Source organism: Hemitrygon akajei, chromosome 30 (genome assembly GCF_048418815.1).
Source record: "Hemitrygon akajei chromosome 30, sHemAka1.3, whole genome shotgun sequence".
In the NCBI taxonomy this organism is placed as follows: domain Eukaryota; kingdom Metazoa; phylum Chordata; class Chondrichthyes; order Myliobatiformes; family Dasyatidae; genus Hemitrygon; species Hemitrygon akajei.
In genome coordinates, this window is record NC_133153.1 from 35,992,215 (window position 1) to 36,004,231 (window position 12,017).

A 12,017-nucleotide genomic window follows, 5' to 3' on the forward strand; every position below is an offset into this window, starting at 1 on the left:
GAATTTGACATTTAAATGGCAAAATAACAATTCATGCTAGTTTGTAGCCTAGATATTGCTGACATTTGATTCCATTTAAAAGGTTGTTAGCACTTCTCTGAATATATTGCAGAAGGTGACTAATCACAAAAGATTCTTGTGAATCTCTGGGGATGTTGCAAAACAAAATACAGAAAGAAAAAATTGTCAAAGGGCAGTTGTTTTAATTGAAGGGGGAAAAATTTGCCAAAACCTATTCTTCAATGGTAAAATAGCCTAACAAACATGTTTAAAGAGCAATATTTTATCCTCATAAAAGACATAACTCACAAAATTTGGTCAATATCACTGCCTCATTGTTCAAAGAACAACTGCAAGACCAGATTTGGTACCTTGGATAACATTAAGAAATAAATCTGTGTCCACTTGATAAAATCTTAAAATCTGGCAAATGCTTTAACCTAATCCAAGGGAAAAACTAATGTTAAAATTCTGCATTAATATTTTTGGAAGGCATTCAAGGCAATATTCATTAATTGTAAAATAAAATCTTTGTTAAATATATCATAAAAACTAATCTTCATCTGAATACAAATCCAATAAATATCAAACAATTTGCTTCTGCGTACTTACACAATACATTTCAAATATATTGAAAAAGATCCCAGGTTAATATATTTTGCGTGTAAAAAATTTCAGCTTAAAAAATACACAAACTTTGAACGTTTAAGATGTTTAACAAAATCTTAAATGTTCAGAGTTAAGCTTACATTTTTTTTTAAACCAAGTTTGTTTTTGGCTGCCACACTTCTCTTCTTTTTTCTTTCATCCGGATATTCATCTGTTTGGCATGCCCCAGTAGGTCAGATTGTACAAAGTCACCCATACTTAAACATTAGCAACTCTTTACACAGAGAAAAGATCTTAACAGCTCTTCAATGGCTACATTATTTCACTCCACCAGAGAAATTCTGCCAAGCACAGCAACTTTTCTTTCTCAGCTCTGATGTAGTGTCTTTGATCTGAAACATTAACTGCTTAATTTTCTATAGCTGCAGCCTTTCCTGGATTCTCTTTGTTTCCAATTTCCAGCATCTACAGTTTTCTTTTGATGTCCATTTCAAGAGTTTGGTTGTATAAGGAAAAGCACATTTCCCATTCCTGGTATTTCTTTTGCTGAAATCAGAGTTCAAAATTCACTGACACCCAGAAGATGGGAACTTAAATCCTAACTGTGCCAATCCACCTGGAAAGGCAAGGATTAAAATATTAGAAGCATTCCACATGAAAAATAAAATCTGAAATAGACTGGAAATATTCAGATCAGGAAGCATCTGTGGAGAAAGATACAAGAATCAACATTTCTGGTTGATGACCAAAGAAAGATCACTAATCTGAAATATTATATGTTACTCAGAAAATGGTGACCACTGGCCAGAAAGTTAATTACAGCTGCCAATACATTTTGTAACTAGTAGTGCAGAGAGATGATATGTTATGAAAAACAATCTCAAATGCAAAGCTCACTCACAAAAGATGAAAAGTGGATATACAGTACTTGGATAAGTATAGTTCCAACTATTCACAAGAAGCTACATGTATTCCAGAAGAAAAACAGTCTGTTTAACTGCATTGCTTCCAACATGCCTTTTGCTCTACCATCAATGAACACAAAATAAGACTGGGACCTTTTGATTTGCTTAGCTTCTCATCTGCAATCACATCTTTCATTTCCCTCCGCTCATTATTCTCAAAACGAGTAATTATATGCAGACAGAAAAGCAGGAAGGGCAGGTGGTGGGGGAATGAGAAATCGACTAATCCATTGTAAAAAAAAAAGGAATCCATTTAAACTAAAAAACTGTAATTGTAATCTAATTATTTTCATAATGTAGCAGTTTTCAAATAAAATTAGTTGTTCTCAAAGAATTGCATTAATTCTTAGGCTTTTCCTTTTCTATAATTCTTAACATACCTTCTTACACAGAATTTTTAAACTGGATACCATTCAAATGCCTCACGCTGATTGCAACTACTCATCTGAAAGATACTGAAATGGGAAACCCAGTTTCATTTAAAACATACAACTGAGCCTTAGTGCCCTAACCATAGAGTTATCAGCAATAATGATTATCAAGAGCATCTTACAACATTAACAATGTCACCTCTGATGTGCCAAGGAAACATTCTAAGCCCCATCATTTCTTAACTCATATGGAGCTTCAGTAACACCATTCAAAAATATAGCATAATTTTAACAAGACATCCAACTTTACCTCATGCCAATTCTTTTGACTCCACCAAAATCAATCAAGATAGTTGTCCATAACCTAGTACTAAACACTGTAAAACTGAGCCATCATTCTGGATCAAAAAGTAGGCTCAGTGAATCAGACAGTATCCATGGAGGAAAATGGCTAGGCAATGTTTTTTGAGTCAAGACCATTCATCTGGACTGAAAGTAGAGGAAAGACAAAGAAAGATCCTCCAGCTGTTTTAGTTTTGCTCTAGCTTTTAGCATCAACAGTCTTGTGTTTCCATTGTTGTTTATCCCCGTTACAATTTTCAACCAGTGGACACCAACCTCAACCTGCTTTCTGGAAAAGTGTATTAAAGAAAACCAATTGTTTAAACAGGAAAGAGCAGGTTTCTGGAATTGTTGTAAGCGACATGGAGACAAAGGCTACAACATGCCCAGATGAAAGATGAGGTGCATGATTCTCAATGTAATGTTTGCTTTCTTATGTTATGAGTGATAGACAGTCCTGATGGAAAATAGGGTGCAGAGTTAACCATTCCCTCCCCCCCCAAGAACTATGAACTATTGCTGTTGCTATGCTGCTACTGAGAGAGAGACTGTTGATTTATTGTATTTTGACTCTTCCTGGATTATTTACCCTTCACTACAAGGACTTAACTTTGCTCGTTAACATTCCTCAGGAGACAGCAGGAGTGGCCTGATTTGATGGACACTGTCATTCAGTGGTGATGGATAGCTGAGACCCCATTAGTAGGAATAAAAGACAGGTCTGAAGACACATCAGTGGACACTGACTGAGTGTTGTGAACCCACAGAAAGGTGGGGGTTTCAGAGACCGAACCAGGAGATCGGTCAATAAAGCTCACAGTGTTACAGCAGGGCCGGTGGGGGGGGGGGGGGGGGGGGGGGGTGGTGTGTGTGTGTGTGTGTGTGTGTCTCCACTCATGCCAGAGTGACGAGTCCACCACAGAAGAATGGTCTAGCTGAAGAACAGATGGGTCATAGCTGAATGACCCCAACGATATGACAGAATTAGAAAGCTACAGAAGGTTTGCCTGTTGCAGCCGTTACATCTCGCTCACTCTCTCTCCCCCCAACAATTACAACACAACAACCATAACTACCTCAGCACACATGTATGAACTACACTTTATACTTTTCTATGACAATTCATTTACCCCTAGACATCGATAAAGCTAGTTTATTATTGCTTATTATTATTCCTACACTTTATAGGTTTATTACCGCTAACTTGTTGTATATGTATATTTGCATTTTTGATACGGTACTGTGTAGTTTACTAATAAACATCTTTAGTTTTGGTACCACCAGACTCCAACGGATACTTCTCTTTGCTGGTCTGACACTCAGTTATGGGGTACCTAACACTTATAACAAAATTGGAGGCTACAGGCAAATAGGTCAGAGTGGCAGGAAGTGGGAAGTGAAATGGTAAGCAGTAGGGAGGTCAAGACCATCCCTGCACACCAAAAGGAGACGTTCCATAAAGCGGTCACATTTAACACATACAGTTGAGTAAAAGGCTCACCATCAAATTCTACAGTTTGGATATCTGGCTTTGTCCATTTGTATCAGAAATAGACAGTGCAAGTCATCCATCTATAATGATAGTCCAATTTGTCTCTTTCCAACAGCACTGCCCATCTTGCTGGCATTTCATACAGTTCTGCATTTCACAGTTTCTACACTCATTCTCACTCTCCAACCTGCCCTTAATTCACTGCTTTGATGTTAATTCATGCTTCTTCATCCCTTCTCTCATTAACTAAAATTTTCCATCTGTGGATTACTGTCATGATAACCCTGGTCTCATTATACAGATGCTTCTTGTCCTATTCATTCCTCCTACAGCTTTTATCAAACAGTCATATTTCTTTCCTCTTTTCCAATTCTGATGAAGGTTCTTTGGCCTTAAGAGTTGACCATTTCTACTTCCACAAAACTGCCTAACCTCCAAAGTGATTCCAGTATGGTTCTTATACTACATTTCCAATAGGACTTAGTAAGTAATCATTTGGCCCATTGAGTCTATGTCAACATGTGTTAGACCATAAGAGATAGGAGCAGAATTAGCTATTTGGCCCATCGAGTTTTCTTTCCCATTCAATCATGGCTGATCCTTTTTCCCCTCCTCAGTTCCACTCCTCAATCTTCTCCCTGTAAACTTTGATGCCTTGGCCAATCAATAGCCTATGCATCCAATGACCTGGTCTCCCAGATGCCTGTGGTAACAAATTTGACAAATTCACCACCCTCTGGCTGAAGAAATTTCTTTGCATCTGTTTTAAATGGACGCCCCTCTATCCTGAAGCTGTGCCCTCTTATCCTAGTCTGCCATAACATGGTAAACATCCTTTCCACATCTACTCTGTCTAGGCCTTTCAACCATTTGAAGGTTTCAAAGAGATCCCTCCCCTCCCCACCGTCCTTCTAAATTTCAGCGAGTATAGACTCAGAACCATCAAACATTCTTCATATTCCAGAATCCAAACCCTTTCATTTCCAGAATCATCCTTGTGAACCTCCTCTGAACCCTCTCCAATGTCAGAACATCTTTTCTTAGATGAGGAGCCCAAAACTGTTCACAATCCTCAAGGTGAGGCCTCACCAGTGCCTTATAAACCTTCAGCATCACATCTTTGCTCTTGTACGCTAGACCTCTTGAAATGAGTACCAACATTGCATTTGCCTTCCTCACCACCGGCTCAACCTGCAAGTTAACCTTTACGGTGTTCTGCACAAGGACTCCTGGTCCCTTTGCATCTCAGATTTTTAGGATTTTCTCCCCATTTAGAAAATAGTCTGCACATTTATTACTACCACAAAAGTGCATGACCATGCATTTTCCATCATTGTATTTCATTTGCCACTTCCTTGCCCATTCTATGAATCTGTCCAAGTCCTTCTGCAGCCTACCTGTTTCCTCAACACTACCTGCCCCTCCACCAATCTTTGATTCATCTGCAAACTTGGCAACAAAGCCCTCTATTTCATCATCTAAATCACTGATATACAGTTGGCCCTCTTTATCCGCGAATTCCGCATGCGCGAATTCAACCAACCGCGAATCGAGAAAACCCGGAACTGCACTTCCAGCACTTGTTGTTCGAGCATGTACAGACATTTTTCTTGTCATTATTCTTTAAACAATGCAGTATAACAACTATTTTACATAGCATTTACATTGTATTAGGTATTATAAGTAATCTAGAGATGATTAAAGGTATACGGGAGGATGTGTGTAGGTTATCGTGGATCAGCATCGAAAAAATCTCTTATAAGTTCTCTTACTAAGTAAGTAAGAACAGGTACATCTGGTATTATTTAGTATCAGTTCGTCAAATGTTTGTCTTAGCATATAGTACATATTTTAACCTTTCTATGCATATAAAATGCTTAAGAACATATGTTTCAGCGCCAGGCTCGGGAACAGAAGTTCCCGAGTTCAATCCAATGACAGACTGCTCCCGAGTGCGCTCTCCACCATGCCAGGTTAATGTGGAGGATCAAAAACCCAAAAATTAAACCACTGCATTACTTAGTAGTAATTGTAGCTTTCACCGGGGCAGGGTCTTTCTCACTTTATCCTTTAAAATTGTTCCAATTGTTGACTTACGTAGCCTAACGCTTTTCCAATGATCGAAGGCGTTTCATCTCTTTCCAATCGCTTTATTATTTCCACTTTATTTTCAATCGCGATCGTGATTATTTTCATGAACAGAAACACTGTGGATTCAGAGCTCCGCTGCCGGGTCCTAATGTCCGCTGCACTGAGACAGGTTTCATAAGGGACTTGAGCATCTGCATTTTTTGGTATCCGCGAGGGGTCCCGGAACCAATCCCTTGTGGAAAAGAAGGACTGACTGTACCCACTCGCTGCCTCCTATCTATCAGCCAATGCTCTAACCATGTTAGTAACTTTCCTGTAATACCATGGGCTTGTAACTTGGTAAGCAGCCCCATGTGTGGCATCTTGTCAAAGGCCTTCTGAAAGTTCAAATATACAATACAACATTCACTGCATATCCTTCATTTATCCTACTTATAATCTCCTCAAAAAATTCTAACAGGTTTGTCGGGCAAAATTTTCTCTTAATAAAACCATGCTGACTTTGTCCCATCTTGTCCTGTGTCACCAATTACTTCATAACTTCATCCTTAACCATTGATTCCAACATCTTTTCAACCACTGAGGTCAGGCTAACTAGTCTATAATGTACTTTCTGCTGCCTTCATCCATTTTTAAAAGAATGGAGTGACAATTGCAATTTTCTAGCTCTCAGGCACCATGCCAGAGTCCAATGATTTTTAAAAGATTACTAATACCTCCACAATCTCTATCGCAACCTCTTTCAGAACTCTAGGGTCCAGTTCATCTGGTTTGAGTGACTTGCGTATCCTTAGGTCTTTCAGCTTTTTGAGCACCTTCTCCCTTGTAATAGTAACTGCACTAGCTTCTCTTCCCTCACATTCTTCAACATCTGGCACACTGCTAGTATCTTCCACAGTGCAGACTGATGTAAAATACTCATTTAGTTCATTTGCCATCTCCTTGTCCCCCATTATTTCTCCGGCTGCATTTTATACTGGTCCTATATTCATTCTCATCTTATTTATTTACTACATACTTGAAAAAGCTTTTGCTATCCACTTCGATATTTTTTGCTCGCCTGCTTTTGTATTTCATTTTTTCCCTGCTAATGATTCTTTTAGTTGTTCTCTGTAGGTTTTTAAAAAGAGTTTCAATCCTCCATCTTTCCACTAATTTTTGCTTTGTTATATGCCCTCTTTTGCTTTTACATTAGCTCTGACTTGTCTTGTCAGCCACAGTTTGCCATTTGCGTATTTCTTCATTTCTGGAATACATTCATCCTGAACCTTCCTCATTCTTTCCCAGAAACTCATACCATTGTGGCTCTGCCATCATCTTCCAATTTACTTCAGCCAATCCCTCTCTCATACCAATGCAATTTCCTTTACTCCACTAAAATGGTGCTATGCATGACTTTACTTTCTCCCTATAAAATTTCAAGTTGAACCCAATCATATTGTGATCACTGCCTGCTAAAGGTTCTTTTACCTTAAGCTCCCTAAGCACCTCCAGTTCATTACATAACACCCAATCCAGTATAGCTGATCCCCTGGTATGCTAAATGCCAAACTGCTCTAAAAAGCCATCTCGTAGGCATTCAAACTCACTCTTGAGATCCATTACCAAAAGGACAATGTTATGATAGTCATGGGAGATTTTAACATGAAGGTTGATCAGGAAAATTAGTGTATTATTTTTGTTTTGTACAATTTTAGAGTGAGAAAAAAAGGAAAGGAACACCATGCAATAGTTTGGGCATCCCAAAAGATTTGAGCTCTCAGATAACTTTTACCAAGGTCTCAGACCTTAATTAGCTTGTTAGGGCTATGGCTTGTTCACAGTCATCGTTAGGAAAGGCCAGGTGATGCAAATTTCAAAGCTTTATAAATACCCTGACTCCTCAAACCTTGACCCAACAATCAGCAGCCATGGGCTCCTCTAAGCAGCTGCCTAGCACTCTGAAAACTAAATTAAATGATGCCATTGGCAAAGCACTTTCAGGTAGCCACTTCCTCAGTTCGTAATGTAATTAAGAAATGGCAGTTAACAGGAACAGTGGATGTCAAGTTGAGGTCTGGAAGGCCAAGAAAACTGCTTGTAGGACTGCTAGAAAGGCGAATCTAAACCCCCATTTAACTGCAAAAGACCTTTAGGAAGATTTAGCAGACTCTGGAGTGGTGGTGCACTGTTCTACTGTGCAGCGACACCTGCACAAATATGACCTTCACGGAAGAGTCATCAGAAGAAAACTTTCCCTGCATCCTCACCACAAAATTTAGCGTCAGAAGTCTGCAAAGGAACATCTAAACAAGACTGATGCATTTTGTAAACAAGTCCTGTGGACTGATGAAGTTAAAATAGAACTTTTTGGCCGCAATGAGCAAAGGTATGTTTGGAGAAAAACGGGTGCAGAATTTCATGAAAAGAACACCTCTCCAACTGTGAAGCATGGGGGTGGATCGATCATGCTTTGGGCTTGTGTTGCAGCCAGTGGCACAGGGAACATTTCACTGGTAGAGGGAAAAATGAATTCAATTAAATACCAGCAAATTCTGGAAGCAAACATCACACTGTCTGTAAAAAAAAAAGCTGAAGATGAAGAGGATGGCTTCTACGACAGGATAAAGATCCTAAACACACCTCAAAATCCAAAATGGACTACCTCAAGAGGTGCAAGCTGAAGGTTTTGCCATGGTCCTCACAGTCCCCCAGCCCAAACATCAACAAAAATCTGTGGATAGACCTCAAAAGAGCAGTGCATGCAAGACGGCCCAAGAATCTCACAGAACTAGAAGCCTTTTGCAAGGAAGAATGGGCAAAAATCCCCCAAACAAGAATTGAAAGACTCTTAGCTGGCTACAGAAAGTGTTTACAAGCTATGATACTTGCCAAAAGGGTGTTACTTAGTACTGACCATGCAGGGTGCCCAAACTTTTGCTTCGGGCCTTTTTCCTTTTTTGTTATTTTGAAACTGTAAAAGATGGAAATAAAAAAGTAATCTTGCTTAAAATATTAAAGAAATGTGCCATTTTTAACTTAATGCCTTTTGGAAATCAGGTCATCTTTTACTTACCTAGCTATTCACAGTAACAGAAATTTTGACCAGGGATGCCCAAACTTTTGCATGCCACTGTAACCTCAAAATGCTGTTGACAGAAAGTTCCAGGATTTAGATCCAGAAACAATGAAGGGAGGCAATATACTTGTCAGAATAGCATGTTAAATAGAAAGGTTAAACACATGACATTATTCCCTTTCCTTGATGGTATAAATTGTAGTTTTAGAGTGGACAAGCTGAGTAACTGCAATGTACCTTGTTGATGATACATACTCCAGGTAATGTGCAGCATTCACAGAAGGAATGCATGTTTTTGTAGCAGATGTAGTACCCTTCAGGTGGGCTGCATTTCTCTGTACGTGTTGAGCTTGAAGTGTTGTAGGAGCTGCACTCAACAACTCAAGTGGATTGTGTTCCATCACACTCATAACATGTTCTCTATGGATAGCAGAAAAGCTTTGTTGTGTCGGGGGAGAAATCACTTGTCATATTATTTGCACCACCTGATCTTATCTTTGTCAATGTCTTCCCCACCATATTGCTGGTGAGAGACTTGGCAGCAGTAATGCTACTGAATGTCAGTAGTAGTTAAACTCACCTCTTAGAGATGGTCATTATCTTTAATTGCTGTGGCTTGAACATTATTGGCCATTTACCAGCCCATATCAAGGAGCTGCAAATGGAATTGAGGTTTGTACGATCAACAAACATTCAACTTTTGACCTTGCAATGGAAAGTAGATGATGAAATAGCTGAATACATGATTGGCCCTAGAGATGCTCTAGGGCTGAAATGATTAACCACAAGCAATCACTGCATCCTCCATTTGTATTTTCCCCCTTCTATAAGCAAATCTCTGCTGATGAAACAAGATATAGCTAACAAAAGACAAAGAGCCCCAAAGGGTCAAATTGTACTAATGATTTAGCAATTCTGTCTTTCAAGCTGTTCATTGTAAAAACTTTCATCTAACTGCAGTATCTCTGGCATATGCTGAAGGGCCCTTAACACTAAGAAAGTACAAATCCTGAAAACATTCAACTTCAGCTTTTGTAAATTTCACTGTCTAAAATGGAGCACATTATTTTCAGTTGGTTGGGTCTGCTGTACATTTAAATGACTTATTCCTCATCCTTCCATGAGATGGAGCTGCTAGCTGCAATCCTTGATTTCATGAATGGAAAATGATTCTGTTGATGAGAGCTTTCCATAAACAATGTACAAGTCACTTATGGTTTAATGACTTTTTTTTAAAAAAATGGCATTGTGATTTTGAAAGTTTTAATTTAGAAAAGCTTTGAAATTCTATAGATTCCATATGTAGTAAAATTCTAAGGTTTTTTTTTGGAACCAGGCAATAGGAGTTCTGTACAGGAATATACAAAATATGTCAAATTTCATCCTATTAGTATGCTGCTTTTTTCATTTGTCTACACATGAAGATCAATATTACATATATGATTCGGTCATAATTATTTCACATACCGGCCCATTAGAAAAAAAAAGTTACTGCATTCAATATAGATTTTTACTTTAAAATATTTCTTGGAAAGAGTTAAAGGAATCAAGTTAGGGTTTTATGGACACAAATGTATGCTACTACAGGAAATATTCAAAAACACATTTCTGAAAACACTTCATATTTAAAAACAACCTCTAGCCATTGCTACATTAAGAATATGGTTTAAAAAAAATTGCTGAACATGTCAGAAATTCCCTTTTAGATCATCTCAGCAATGCTAAAAGCCACGAGCACCACTGCTTCTCATCTGCCACCTACTAGAAATTCAGCCCTTAAAATTGTACTGCAAATCAAATACATCATGTCTGGATTTGCTCCACAACCCTATTTAACTGCCTTATCTCCAGGTCACAAGCATCAACACAAAATCGCAACCCAGCACTCATCAATTCCAACATGTTGCTTATAGTACTTTTCTATCCTTTTATACAACCCCTCTAACCGCAACTGTTCTTACTGTATTGTATCCTGGAAAATCATCTTCCATGTGAGCACCTTTTACTGAAATGGATACCTTATAGGAATCACACAACACTGAAACAGACCCTTCGATCCACTATGACCATGACGACCACTGGACTTATCTGTACTAGTCTGATTTACTTACATTAGGTACATAGCCTTCCACGCATTGTCAATTCAAATACTTGTCTAGTTGCTTCCTAAGTATTGAGAGTACCTGCCTCTTTGGGCAGTTCAGTCTAGACTGCAAATCACATGTAGAGCTATTTCCTCTCAGATCTAGCTTCAACCTCTCATGTCACACTCATGGTCTCTCACTTTAGGCACTCCCAACAAGAGATAAAGACTCTTACTATTATATTATATTGTGTATGTCTTTTAGGTTACTCCTCAGCCCATCATTTCAGAGAGAACAAACCCACCTATTCAATCTTTCCTTACAACTGAAATGCTCAGGGAAATAAATTTCTGAATCTGTCCAAAGTACTCACACCCTTATCATGTAGTGACCAGAACATACTTATGAGAACAACAGAGCAACCAGCTTCCAGAGAGCAATTCTCTAGTCCCATTCCCCCAACTATTTGCTTCCCAGTACATCTGCAACTTATTCTCACACAAGCTGTGCAAAAGAGTTTAACTGATTATCAAGCAGGTTTATATAGGCCTGGACAATCTCTTTCAGTGCCCAATGTTCTATACCTATCAATTCCTTTCAACCATTAACTTATACTAAAAAGGGTAATTTACAGCAGTCAATTAACTTAAACAGCACATCTGTGTCAGAAAACCATTACAGGAATTTTAAAAATGTACATTAGATATAGAATTAAATTGGAACATGCTAAATTACAACACCATACAATAAGAACGTTAATTTCACCTAGTTAATTCTGAGTTGAGCAATCAACATGTCCTAGAACTTGAAATGAACAACACAAGGAATGTATAAAAGGCATATCAATAAATTATAAAAGAAAAATGGGTACTTATCACCAGATTAAGTAACTTGCCGAAGCAGAGTAAAAGAGACACATCATGTAATCTTACAGAATTAAACTCAGTGTAGAAACACCAGGAAGGAAGACCATGATAAAGGAAGATTAACTCATTTCCCCAAAAA

General features: G+C 38.4%; 1 protein-coding gene across 4 annotated transcripts in view; it reads right to left on the minus strand.

Moving 5' to 3' along the window:
• glceb (glucuronic acid epimerase b) overlaps positions 1-12,017 on the minus strand; it is a 70,826-nt gene that overhangs the window by 38,854 nt on the left and 19,955 nt on the right. The window lies entirely within an intron of this gene.